Raw genomic sequence first — 13,972 nt, forward strand, 5'->3', positions numbered from 1 at the left:
CTTTTAGGCAAGGGTAATTAATTTCAGGTAGGAGGGAGAGACATAGGGAGATGACAGGAAGAGATTTGGGGGGGCGGCGTGTGTGTGTGAGAGCGAGAGCGAGAGAGAGAGAGAGAGAGAGAGAGAGAAATAGAAATTACTCAATTAACACTGGTCTTAGAGACCAGGGCCAGGGGGCATTACGGCCTAGAGAATAAAGCACAGGTTTGGGAGTCAGAGGACCTGGATTCTAACCCTGGCTCCACCACTTGCCTGCTGTGTGATCACTTACTTCACTTCTTTGTACCTCAGTTTCCTCACATGTAAAATGGGGATTCAATACCTGTTCTCCCTCCTACTTAGATTGGGAGCACTGTATGGGACAGGGATTGTGTCTGACCTGATTATCTATATCTATCCCAGAGCTCGGTACACTTCTTAGCACATAATGAGCACTTAATAAATACCACAATTATTAAGGAGGGAAGGACGGAAGCTGGGAGGGGAGGGGTGACATGGGACAGAAATTCAGTGACCGTATGGGATCTGACCAGCTCCGAGTTCCTTGGGCAAGTAAAGGTCACATTCGAAACAGCAGGGTTGGCGTTCTTTGAGTTCTTTCTGCTCAAACCCTTTGCCGCCCCAAAGCCAAGGGAGCTGGAGACAAGTGTTAGCTGGGGAGGCGGGCGTGGGTGAAGGTGCTACTTCTAGCTGCCACAAACACAACTCTGCCCCTTCAATGACCAAACACTCCTTTCCAAACAATGTGTGAGCAGGAAATGTGTCTGTTCTAATGTTGTGCTGTATGCTCCCTAGTAGAGTAAGCACTCAATAAAAATGACTGTCTGATCATTTCTGCCAACAAGCTATCTGCTGGCCAGTCCTCTCCCAGCCTTCACTTCCAGCTCTGGCCCAGCTCATTTTCTCTGCTTCTGCTCCCAAATCCCCTCGGCCTTCCTACCCAACTTTCCTCCTTCTTCAAAACTTTTAAAACCGGCTTCCGCCAGGAAGACCTCCCAGAATCATTCCAGCTCAAGCTAGGCGCTCCGAACAGCCTAGCGTGCATTACCTTCGTGAATGGCTATGGAGGAAAAATTATATGTTTTCTTTGGTTGGATGTTCAGGGTCAGGTTTGGGTCAGACAGGGAAGCTTCAACTCCAACTCTAATGCCACACTTGTCACGGACCGGTCTGAGGACCTCGTAAGGAGAGGATAGATAGAGCAGGACAGCAGAACTAAGGAAGGGTCTTCGAACAAAGAGCCGGATACAGCACCCACATGGAGTAGCAAAATGGTTCTGGGGTGAGCGCTATCAAACAGGCTTTCCTTGGCAAGGGGTTCTAGAAACACGCAATCCCCATTCTAATGGGAGATGTGGGTGTCCTATAACCTCTCTGAAATAAACAAGCGTGCTTGCTTCGATACATGAAGTTCTGAATATGTCTACTCACAGGTTAGTACGCAGCAAAACCTTCAGCCAGCTAGTAGTTTAAGTAAGGAGACAGAAGGAGAAAGAGAGACAGAGAACACACCCAAGGCTCCCTCTCCTGAATGTAAAAGGCTCTGCCCAATTTGCTGATTTGCTCTCATTCCCAGGATGTTCTGGGAAATGGAATTCCTGGCCAATAAATGCTGCAAGTATGTTTCCTACCTCGCCCTTCAGTCCCTTAAACTCAAATCACTTCCAGGGGAAACCTGAACACAATCCCAACAGGGCTTGCCTAAAAACACCTGTTGAGAGAGTGTACCATCAGATGACAGCAGGATACCCAACAGGAGAAGAGCCCCTACATCCACGTAGATTCTGGGGTCAGGGGAGGGAAGAATGCACACTGATGATAAACCCAAGTCCCAACCCTGTGCTACTGCAATAAGACCACTGGGATCTAGGGCAGCCTGACAGGCAGAGATTGGGAGAAGAGTGGTTCTCCTTGAGCGGAGGTTTCTCAAATATTAGGCCGCTGAGAGGCAGGCTCCAAAACAGACAATAGCCCTAAATGGGCCCACCTGGCCAACATGGCTAGTTTTCTTCACCAGTGTATAACAGCCTAGGAAGGACAGCTGGCTGCACCTTGGTCTTCCCAGCCACGCTCAAACAAGTGGTCGAGATTTCACGTCAGTAACGTCTTCTACAAGAAAAATGGCCAGCTCTCCCTTCACCCTTAGACATCTACACACATCTGTATGCCTAGAGACATCTGTTCGTTTATACTGCTTTTGCTGTAGGTTCCAGCTATCTTACTGTGTCCATATCAATTTGTGTTTGTGTTTCCGGCTTTTCCCCCTTTAAAGTCCTTAAGAGCAGGGACTGGGTCTCATTCCCACTAGGGTCTGGAACCTCCGCAGGTCACCCTCATCCTCTCATCCTCTGGCTCAGGGCCCCTTCCCACTTGAAAGAGCCCAGCCTGCTTCCTTCCCTACCACACATCAAACCCCGCCTCTTCCAACAGCATCCCCCAGACCCTGGCATGCCAGTGTGAGAGGCACAAGCCACCGATCAGAGGGAATGCCGCGTCTTCCCAAGCTTCAGGGGGTTGGGGGAGCTGCCTCAGGAAAAGCAGTCAGAAAGGAATGGCAACTGTGAAAAATATGAACCACCCCCAGACTCTCTCTCCCCCTGTGTTAGCAGGAAACAGGGAAACAATGGCTCTGGAGCCTGGGGGCGGGCGGGGGAAGGGACAGGGTAGGGGTCCCCCCAGAAAAATTCTAGTTGCCGGAGGGTTCGGTCAGACTTGGGCCCGACATTATCACATTGCGTGTCCGGCGTGATCAACGCAATGTCATGTGTGTGGGTGTGTGTCAGGACAGGGAGGGCTGGTGGACTTTTTCCAGCCTCGGGAATGCCCAAATGTCAGAAGCCGACCCTGCTGCCCGCAAGATGTGAGCATCTGAGGTCCCCAGGTTTGCAGCTCCCTTTTCCCACTGACCTTTACAACCTGTCCACTTCCTATTATGCAATAACCAAACAACAGGAATGTGCAAGAGAGGACACCCACAAGGTCTGGCGACATCTGGCTCTTTCCACTTCTAATAATTCAGTCAGAGGCCAGGACAGTGCACTCCCCACCGGGGAACGTCGGGTCCTCCCTCCAGGGTCGAGGCAGAGATGAGCAGTGAGTCACTAGCTGGCAAAGTCTTTTTGCTTGTTATTAATATATTTTCTATTGAAAGGGCTAAGCAGCAGGGAAAGGGGTGGGGGGGAGAGAGAGAGACAATGAGAGAGAAAGAGAGAGAGACGAAGATCTTAGAGGTGCAATTTCCTGACAGATGAAAGCTGGCTGTTCAGCCTGGGCAGGGAGAGATCCAGCAGGGGCAGAGGCGGCAGTTCTGGTGATGAGCTTTTTGTGATGCAAATCAAACTAAAAGGTCCGTGAGCGAGGGCAGAGATTTATACTCCTTCCTTTGGCTATTTCAAAGGATAGTCAGAGAGGCTTGCTTAATGGGCACGAGGTACCCTGGATCAATGCCCGCAGCCTTCTAGGAAGGCAGGCAGAGCCTCCAGAGGAGCAAGACAAGAAAAACAAAAACAAATCGCCTCCACCGGGGGTCGAAAACGTTGCTGGAACCCAAACAGTCCATTGTAATGGAGTAATGAAAATATTATAATCTAATGGGGTTGGCAGGACACATATGAATACACACAAACACACACTCACAGATGTGCGTGTGCACTTCCTGAGAAGCAGCATAGTTTAGTGGATAGAGGATGGGCCTCGGAGTCATGAGATCTTGGGTTCTAATCCCGGTACTGCCACTTGTCTGCTGTGTGGCCATGGGCAAGTCACTTCACTTCTCTGGGCCTCGGTTACCTCATCTCTAGAATGGGTATTAAGACTGTGAGCCACATGTGGGACAGGGACTGTGTCCAACCTGACTGGCTTGTAACTGCCCCAGCCTTAAGTTACAGTGCCTGACACATAGCAAGCGCTTAACAAATACCATTATATCATCATCATAAGTATTCCTGTACCAATGGAAACAAGGGGCAGAAAGGTATGTACCATCCAAGCAATGGATACAGCTGTACAGGCACCTCCTGAAGGACTGGGGGGTGGGGCTGTCACTGGAATGTCTCGATGAGGAGATAATGTGGGAAGGTTTAGCTGAGGAGTGAATCTTGACCTGTTTGAAAGAAGTGGAGCAAGAAGCAGTGGGGCCAAAAGGAGAGAGCACAGGGTATCGGGCAACTTGGGTTCAAATCCCGGCTCTGCCACTTGCCTGCTGGGGAACCTTGGGTCAGTAGCTTAACTTTCCGGTGCCTCAGTTGCCTGTGCTTCCCTTGGCCCTCCTTAGACAGTGAGTCCCTTTAGGGGACAGGGACTGGGTCCAATCTGCTTATCCCGTAGCTACCTCAGTGCTTAGTAAGCACTTCTATAGAGGGTACACCATTTTCCGGTCCAGGGCGACCTCTCTCTCCAACAGGGAAGGAATGAAACCCCATCCCTTCAGTGGAGGATGGGCAAGCCGCTTGAAACTGCACAGGCCAGAACTCCCAAGCCACTGGAGCTCCATCCCCAGCCCACGCTACTACCAATCCATCACATTTATTGAGTAGTCACCGTGTGCAGAGCACTGTACTGATCGGTTGGGGAGTACAATATGACAGAGTTGGTAGACACATTGCCGACCCACAACGCGACAGCGTTCAGTTCATGTCTCCCATTTCCGAGAACCTCCAGTGGTTGCCCATCCAATACTGCATCAAACAGAAACACCTCACCACTGGCTTTAAAGCAATCAGCTCACCCCCATCAAGTGCTTAGTACAATGCTCTGCACACAGTAAGCACCAATAAAAACGACTGAATGAATGAATGAATCCCACCTTACCAATCTCCTACAACAGCCCAACCCACACATTCCACTCCTTTAGCGCCAGGCTACTCATTGGGCCCTGATCTCACTTTATCTCACTGCCGACCCCTTTCCTATGTTCTCCCCCTTGCCAGGAACTCCCTCCCCCTCCATATACGCCAGACCACCACCCTATCAACCTTCAAAGCATTACTAAGGTCACATCTTCTCCAAGAGGCCTTCCCCGATGAAGCCCTCTTTTCTCCCCCCACTCTCCCTTCTATGTCATCTCTGCACTTCGAACTGTGACCTTTGGACATTTATTTGCCCCCCCCCAGCACTTATGAACATACATATCTTTAAATTATGTATTAAAAAATATTTATTCATCATCATCAATCGTATTTATTGAGCGCTTACTATGTGCAGAGCACTGTACTAAGTGCTTGGGAAGTACAAATTGGCAACATATAGAGACAGTCCCTACCCAACAGTGGGCTCACAGTCTAAAAGACTGTGACTATTCATATTAATGTCTATCTCCCCCTCTAGACCTTAAACTTGTTGAAGGCAGGGAACATGTCTGCTAATCCTGTTGTATTGTGCTCTCCCAAGTGCTTAGTATAGTGCTCTGCACATAGTAAGCACTCAATAAATATGATTAACTACGATTACTACTACTAAAAATTATAATACAAAGTGTGAAATTTGCTAAGTGCTTACTACGTGCCAAGGATCGTACACACAAGATAATCTGGTGGGACACTGTCCCTGTACCCCTTAGAGCTCACAGCCTAGGTAGGAAGGAGGAGAGGAATTGAATCCCCATTTTAGGGATGAGGAAACCGAGGCACCAACAAGGTAAGTGACTCGCCCAAAGTTACCCAGCTGACAAGTGGCAGAGTGGAATTGGAACTCAGGTCTCCTGACTTTCAGGTTAGGACTCTTTCCACCAGACCAGGCTGCACTGTTCAACCTGCCTATCGTGCTATGTCACATTGGAGGGTTGAGGTTTAGCGTGCTTTTGTTCTTGGAATTATCTTCTTACTGGTGCATGTCTGCCCCTCCCCAACTTAGTTTGCCAGCCCCTAACAGGGTAGGGATGAAGCCTCAGTTATTTTCTTGCAATCGTTCCAACTACTTACCACAGCGCTCTGCATATTGTAAGTGCTCAATAAATTTAAGTGATGATGATGAGAATGATAATAAAGGTGTAGTGGGAGGGAGGTTCAGGAGAATAGGAAGCCACAGCTCTAAGGAGGCATGAGGGAAGTAACTTACTCTCACCCTCTGCCCTCCCCACCGCCATAAGTCAGTTCCCCTTTAACACAAGTTTTCCTTGAACAGTTTGGACAGGCCGCTACTGAAGAACAAGGGAAGTTCCTTCTACAGCACAGCACACACCTTTCGGGACAGAATGCGATCCGTGGGTCAGTGCAAATAAACGTGTGTGACCTAGTGGAAATAGCCCAGGCCTGGGAAGACCTGGGTTCTAATCTTGGCTCTACCATTTGCCCACTGTGAAACGTCGGACACATGACTTCGCTTCGCCATGCCTCAGTTTTCTCACCTGTAAAAAGGGGATTTGACAGCTGTTCTCCCTCCATCTTACACTGTGGGCCCCATGCGGGGCAGGGACGGTGTCAAACTTGATTGTCTTGGATCTGCCCCAGTGCTTACTACGGTTATTGGCACGCAGAAGACAGTGGTCTAGTGGATAGACCATGGGCGTGGGAGTCAAAAGAACCTGGGTTCTAATCCCAGCTCCACTACTTGTCTGTTGTGGGACCTGGGGGAAGTCACTTTACTTCTCTGAAGCCTCACTTACCTCATCTGCAAAACGGGAATACTATGAGCCCCATACGGGATATGCGCTGTGTCCAGCCTGATTAGCATGTATCTTGAGAGAAGCAGCGTGGCTCAGAGGAAAGAGCACGGGCTTTGGAGTCTGAGGTCATGGGTTCAAATCCTGCCTCTGCCAATTGCCAGCCGTGTGACTTTGGGCAAGTCGCTTCACTTCTCTGGGCCTCAGTTCCCTCATCTGTAAAATAGGGATGAAGACTGAGGGCCCCCCATGGGACAACCTGATCACCTTGTAACCTCCCCGGCGCTTACAACAGTGCTTTGCACACAGTAAGCGCTTAATAAATGCTATCATGATTATTATTATTATTATTATTATTACCCCAGAGCTTAGTACAGTGCTTGGCATGAAGTTAAGTGCTTAACAAATATAAGAAATACTGTGATTATTACTGATTATTATTACCAAACACGGTGGCGCGCATCACATGACACTGGTTCAAGGTGCAGTTATTATAGCGCAATTTCCCCCCTCCTCCCATAACATGAGGTTCTTCGAGGACCCTACTGCCATGGTAATTGGGGAACTGATTATCTCTGTTTCCACTCCTAGAGACTGACTGTGCCCTGAGCTGGGATCAGAAGTCATGATCCTTGAGAGATCCGGGAAGCTGATCGGAGCCCATTAATGACCTCTCTAGCCTTCCGGAATGACCTCGACCCCAAACACGGGAGTTTTTGGGGGTGGGAAGGGCGAGGTCGTCGTTCTCCCCATCCCCTACCACCCGCCCCCACCCCGTAAGATCTTGGGAGCCAGCCCATCTGCTAAACGCCATCGGCAGACGGCTGGGTGCCTTGTTGCAACCCCCGCCCGCAGACCCTGGAGCTACAGACAGCAGATGGGGAGTGGAGAGGCGTCAGGTCTGAAGCCAGTAGAGAAAACTAATGATGACTTCATGGGTCCTCTGGGTTTTTCCTGCATCACCAGCATCATCCACGGATATTCCTGAGCCCCTCTGTGGGCTTTTCACACTGTAAGGAGTCGGTGGAAAACAGGGGGACATTTATTACCCCAGAAAGTTATGAAGTCAGAAACCATCAAGCTGCAAGGAAGGCTTGGATACATTCCTGAATAAAAAGCGCTATTGGGGAGAACATCTGCCCCCTGCCCCTTTCGACTCTTGTGGTTGGATGTTCCAGAGGTCTTCGGGTATCTGTGTTGCTCCGGTCGGGAGAAGCACCCTGGGCCTCATTTCCTGGATCTGCCCCTTCTTCTCCCTCTAAATGGCCCCCTCCAGTGCCCCAGGCATTTGGTCGTAGCCCATCTGGACTACTACATCCGCCTCGCTGGTCTCCCTGCTGCCAATCTCTCTTCCGTTCCCTCCTCCGCTGCCCCGATCATTTTCTAAAACGGTCTGCCCACATCACCCCGCTCGCCAAACACTTCCAACGGTCACCCATTCGTCTTTGCACCAAACGGAAGTTTCTGACGGCTGAGTTTCGAGGCCCTTCCTCAGCTCTCTCCCTCCTACATATCCGCTCTTCTCTCGCCCTCCTTGCCCTTTGCTCCTTTCCAGCCAACCTACTCAGTGGGCCTCGCTCCCTTCTCTGCTGCCGCCCCCCCCTTTTGCTTGCCTCTTTCCCCCTGCCTGGGACTCGCGTTCACTTCAAACCCAAATCTACAGCTTCTGCAAAGCCCTCCGGAAATCACAGCTCCTCCAGGAGGCCGTCCCCATTTTAATGTCTCATTTCCCCAGGTAAAAGCTCTTCAACTGACATTCCGCCTTTCTCCCAGCTCCCAACACCTCTCGTCTCCAATGCCGCCCAGGGAGTACACTCGTAATGGGCAGGGAACGTGTCTGCTAATTCTGTTGCATTGTACTCTCCCACGCACTTAGAACAGTGCTCTGCTCAACACTTCTGTGCCACCTGGGCGTTTGTGTATGTGTCTTCTCCCTAAAGCACCAACTCATGGACATCTCCTCTTTCCCTCCTTTCTCCCATCTGTAATTTATTTTAGTTTCTGTCTCCCCCACTAGACTGTCACCTCCTTGAGAACAGGGTGTGTATTTATTAACTCCAATATACTCTCCCAAGTCCTCAGACCGGGCCTCTGTACAGGGTAATGCAGAGCATTCACTAATTGGCTCGCGGTCTTACTTTGACCCAAAGACCCACACTGAACCAGAGGTGGGGTTTCCAACCTCATCCAGACAGAATATTAACAATTTATTAAATTACAATATAATTATTACAGGAGTGGTACTTGTTGTTAGGAGGTTCCATCAGAGATAAACCCCAATTGCCAGGATCTCCGGGAGAACGTGAGATGGTCTTTTCAGGGACCACGGGGCCAACAGCTAACAACTCATTCCTCCACCCTGAAGCCACCGGCTTTCATTCCCGAGAGTCCTGTAAAATAACGCATGAGGCGCAGGCGGCTTCCCGGAAGCCCCAGGCTGGAAACAGAATGCAGGCTCAGCCACCGACTTGCTAGTGACCTTCGGGAAGCTGCGTGGCCTAGTGGGTTCTAGTCCCGGCTCCACCACTCATCTGCTGTGTGACCTTGGGTGAGTCACTTCACTTCTCTGGGCCTCAGTGACCCCATCTGCAAAATGGGGATCGAGACTGTGAGCCCCACGTGGGACAGGGACTGCGTCCAACCCGATTTGCTTGTGTTCACCCCAGCACTTAGTACAGCGCTTGGCACACGGTAAGCATTTAAACACCATAGTTATTTATTTATTATGAGGGTAACGTCCCCAGAGCTCTGTTATCCCCTTCCGCGAAATGGAAGGGTCCTCACTGACCAGCCCTTGGTCTCTCGGGCGGGACCATCAGCAGGGCCGAAGCTACTCCGCCATTTTTCCCAGCTCCCAACGCCTCTCTCTTGTCTCCAGGGCCACCCGGAAAGCAACTGTAAGCTCACTGTGGGAAGGGAAAGTGTCTGTTTATTGTCTTGTATTCTTCCAAGTGCTTAGTACAGTGCTCTGCACACAGTGATTAATACGACTGACTGCTCAGGTGTAGCCTGATTGTGTCAGTTCAGTTAGTACTTAATTTCTTTTCTGTATGTACCCAGTCAGAAGAGGTTTTGCATATACCATGTCCCCCTGACCCCCCAATCCTCCCACCCAGAGAAGCTACTGCATATGAAAAGTTGCGTTCCAGGCCACGTCTCCACCTGATCTCCCCTAGCACTATCACGGGTCATCACGTCCGCCGAAACCGAGTCGAAAATTTCGGCAGCTGAAAAGGTCACGCTCGCACCTCTGCTCCTAGGTATGTGGCGGCTGGAACTGATTCCTTAAAAAGGCCGCTGAGTAATTCCCACCTTCCTTCCTGGCGTGGCTCTGCCCCCTCTACTCGATGCCCGTGTGCATCTCAATAATCCCAAGGTAGAAGCAAGCCGTTGAGAAGCCGGCTCTGGGAAATCTAAGCTCCCAGGGGAGGCTGGCCTGCTTTGGGCCCCTGCCCAGCCGGGACCGACCCGAGTACCCCCAGGGTCTGCCTGCCTTGGCCCCGCCCCGATCCCACCCGAGGAGAGACTTACCGCCCCGACCGCCCCCCACCCCGACGAGAAGAGGCGGGAGGCTCTGGGGAACGGAGGGCAGCCAGCCACACGTCTCTAAGGCTTGGCCGCCTGCCCTCTCTGGAGGAGAGAGTTGGCTGGGTTTCTGCAAACAAGACGACAAGGGGGTGAAGGTGTCCTGGCCTAGGAAAACAGTGCTCTCTTTCGCCTCCCCTACCGCCTGGCCCCAGAGGGGCAGGCCACCGCCCCAACGTTCGGCTCAAGCTCCGCCAGGGTCTCGCCGTCCAGCCCAGACGGACTCGCACACCACCTGCCCCGGGAATCCACTCCGAGAGGGCACCTCCCACGGGATGGAGGAAAAAAAAAAAAGAAAAATCACTGAGCCGGACGGCCCCGCTGCAGCAGCAACAGCAGCGGCGGAGACCCACTGTTTCCTCTCGTTCACAGAAAGTCCATTCATGAGAGAGAAAGAAAGAGGCGCGAAGAGTTTGGCTCCAAAGAAACAGACGTGAGGCCAGTCTTCTTGCCAACAGCATCACTTCCAGATGGGCATCCTAATCGGGCTCCCCGCCCCCGTCCCTAAACCGGCCTCCAGACCCCCACCCCGGATCCCCAGAGAGCCAGCCGGCCCTCGCCCGAACCCCAAGCTTCAACACCTCATCCCGGGGATGGTCACGTCAGTGAGCGTGACACTGTCCCATGGCTCCAGCCCTCAACCGCAGCAGGAGGGGATCTGTCTGGCTCCCAGCCCCAATTTTGCCTCAGTGGGTCCTGCAAAGATCGCTTATCGACCTGTCAGTGCTCCTTATTAGTGCCAGGTGTCGAGTACTGTACTAGTCACCTGGGAACTGTACCGTACAATAGATCCCTGCCCTCGGAGAGCTTAGGCTCTATCATTCAGAGCGGTTTCTGGTGAGGACTCCATGACTGTTTGCTGACCGACCAATTGACCCCATTAAGCTGGATGCTGCCTTGGGGGGGTGGCGGACAGGTAATGAGGGTCTTGCCACTGGCTTCAACCTCACTCGATGACTAGCACTGCTGATGTCGCTGCATTGGTTACAAGGTCCTAGACTAGTCTTGCATTCCCAGCCTACAAAAGGGGAAGGACAGTTGACCTCCCCTGCCCAGAATGGCTTGGGAGAAAGAAGAATTGGTGTGGAGCAATCTTGAAAGCACGGAAAAAGCCATAAGGAGTCTAGTGAGGACTACAGAGGTACGGATGAATTACAAAAACACACTCCATCACCACCCCGTGGCCTGCTGCCTTAAAATCCAAAGAGATGAATGTCTCTTTTACCTTGTTCCCCACCTCCACTGGATTTTCATTGGATCAGAATGTCACTCCATCCAGGCCGAGGAGAGAGAGGCAGGCAATCCTCCTCTTGGCCCTACCCTGAAAAATATCTGTGTAGCTGCCAGGGCTCAGGGAGGCCAAGCTATGGCTTTCTGAGCCCCGGTGGACTGGGATCCCAAAGTGAATTCAAGCTCGAGATGCCCTATCAATCTGCCTCACCCTTGTTCCCCACTGGCAGACTTCACCAGCCCTCACTCTCCACTCTTCCGTTTCCATTCCTACCTCAGTTTTTCGGTTTTAAAACACATCCATCCTCTCCTTCTAAAAAAGGTCACTCCCTTTGGGAGGTCTTCCCTAATGAACCCCCTCATCCCTCATCCGTAAGCACTTCCCACGTGCCAGGCACTTTACTAAGCACTGGGGTAGATCAATCAATCAATCAATCGTATTTATTGAGCGCTTACTGTGTGCAGAGCACTGTACTAAGCGCTTGGGGAGTACAAGTTGGCAACATATAGAGACAGTCCCTACTCAACAGTGGGCTCACAGTCTAGAAGGGGACGGGGGAAAGGCACCTAGCCTGGAAGTACGGCAGTACCAGGCCGATGTGTGGAGGGGACGGGGCAAGCTGCCGACCCACCTCCTTTCTCCAAAAAGCTGCTTAACACAGTGTCTTCACATCGAAGACGTATCAGATATTAAACTGAAAAGAACAGATACTACACTTGATCTTAGCCAAAAGGCCGAGAAGCGATAAAAGGTAAAAGGTAGATAAAAGGTAATCGGGTTGGACACAGTCCCTGTCCCACATAGGACCCACAGTCCTAATCCCCATTTTAGAGATGAGGTCACTGAGGCCCAGAGAAGTGAAATGACTTGTCCAGGGTCACCCAGAAGGCAAATGGCAGAGCTGGGATGAGAACCCAGGTCCTTCTGACTCCCGGGCCTGTGCTCTATCCACTAAGGCAGGCTGCGTCTCTTCTCTCTGCATCCCCAGCCCCCCGAACAGTGCTCTGCACCCAGCAGCCACTCACTAGGTATCTGTTATGGACACTTGACTGACACAGAGCCACACCCTGAGCCAGCCCCATTGGCACAGCCTGGCACAGCCCAGCCCTTCGAGACATGCAGCGTGCCCCCGAGCTGGGTGGGTCTGGAAGGGAGAGTGGTGTGCCGCAGGGACCAAAGACCACAGAGGTCAGCACCCCATTGGCACAGCCTGGTGACAAGAGTCACGAGGCACAGAGCTCAGACACAGAGGCCAAATTCCAATCATGGGAAACTCATGCAGGCACTTCCCAGGAAAGGGACAAAACGAGGGCATCAGGGGTCTTTGGTCCCTGCAGCGGCCCGGGTGACGTGGTGGGCCACACCACCTCTCCCTTCCAGACCCACCCAGCTCTGGGGCACGCTGCATGTCTCGAAGGGCTGGGGCTCTCCAGAGACCAGTACCTGGCTCGGATATTTCCCTCCGGCATTCCAGGCAGCTGCCCAAGCCCCAGGGGAGGGGTCAGGAATCACTAGGGGCTCCATCCGCCGAGGAGGGACCCTGGAACCCGTAAAAATGTCCCTTCCAGGCTGCAGAGCTTCCCTGGCCTACCAATAGCAACTGTCTACAGACTGACTTGGCTGCCACAGCACCATCCCTTCGTGACACCTCCTCCTCGCTCGGCGACTGTCGGGGTGGAGAAGACAGGCTGACGATCCTACTTTGTACAGCCATCCCAGAAGGAAAAAGGCACAACGTTGGGGGATCGAAATGAAGCGGACCCCAGCGCAAATGCAGAAGTACAAGCAGGAGTAGCAGGGGATTAAGTGGGTTAGGGTGACCACTTCAACTGCCCTAGAACGAACCACGGGACAGTTGTCTATTGTCTTGAAATCGTACAGTGCGGCCGACGAAAGCCCAGGACGTCCCCAGCTCACTTGGGATCTGTGGGCAGCCATCTAGACCGTAAGCTTGTTGTGCGCAGGGAACGTGTCTACCCGCTCTGTTCTACTTTACCGTTCCAAGCGCTTAGTACAGTGCTCTGTCCACGGTAAGCGCTCAATACATAGGATCGATCGATCCCACCGGGTCCCTCTTCACCACTGGGAGATCTCCGGCCTGATCCTGCCTCGCGGGGTGGGGATGGTGGGAAAGAGGGCGATGGTGTGGAAAAGGCTAATGGCCCCAGAGGCCGAAACCGCGTTATGTAAGAAGCCACCGGCTATTCACCTGGACAGTGAGCTCGCTATGCTCGCTTAGTACAGCAGCATGGCTTAGTGGCAAGGGCCCGGGCTTGCGAGCCCGAGGTCGTGGGTTCTAATCCCGGCTCTGCCATTTATCCACGGCGTGACCTTGGGTGAGTCGCTTCTCTTCTCTGGGCCTCAGTTCCCTCATCTGTAAAACGGAGATGAAGCCTGTGGGCCCCACGTGGAACAACCTGATTACCGTGTATCTCCCCCAGCACTTAGAACAGTGCTGGGCGCATAGTATGCGCCTAACCAATTCCAAAATTATTATTATTACGGCGCTCCGCGCACAGTCAGGACTCGGTAAATGGGACGGAGTGACGGTTCCAACA

The 13,972-nt window shown here is 52.1% G+C and overlaps 1 protein-coding gene and 1 non-coding gene across 2 annotated transcripts in view; both read right to left on the bottom strand.

Annotated features, from left to right (window-relative positions):
* The window catches only part of TMEM164 (transmembrane protein 164), a 122,175-nt gene that overhangs the window by 51,353 nt on the left and 56,850 nt on the right, over nt 1-13,972 (bottom strand). The gene's annotated exons all lie outside the window — the stretch shown is intronic.
* Nucleotides 11,970-12,160, bottom strand: LOC119930342. Its single transcript, XR_005451819.1, has one exon. It is a non-coding gene; the product is annotated as a U2 spliceosomal RNA (small nuclear RNA).

Source organism: Tachyglossus aculeatus, chromosome 6 (genome assembly GCF_015852505.1).
Source record: "Tachyglossus aculeatus isolate mTacAcu1 chromosome 6, mTacAcu1.pri, whole genome shotgun sequence".
Classification (NCBI taxonomy): Eukaryota; Metazoa; Chordata; class Mammalia; order Monotremata; family Tachyglossidae; genus Tachyglossus; species Tachyglossus aculeatus.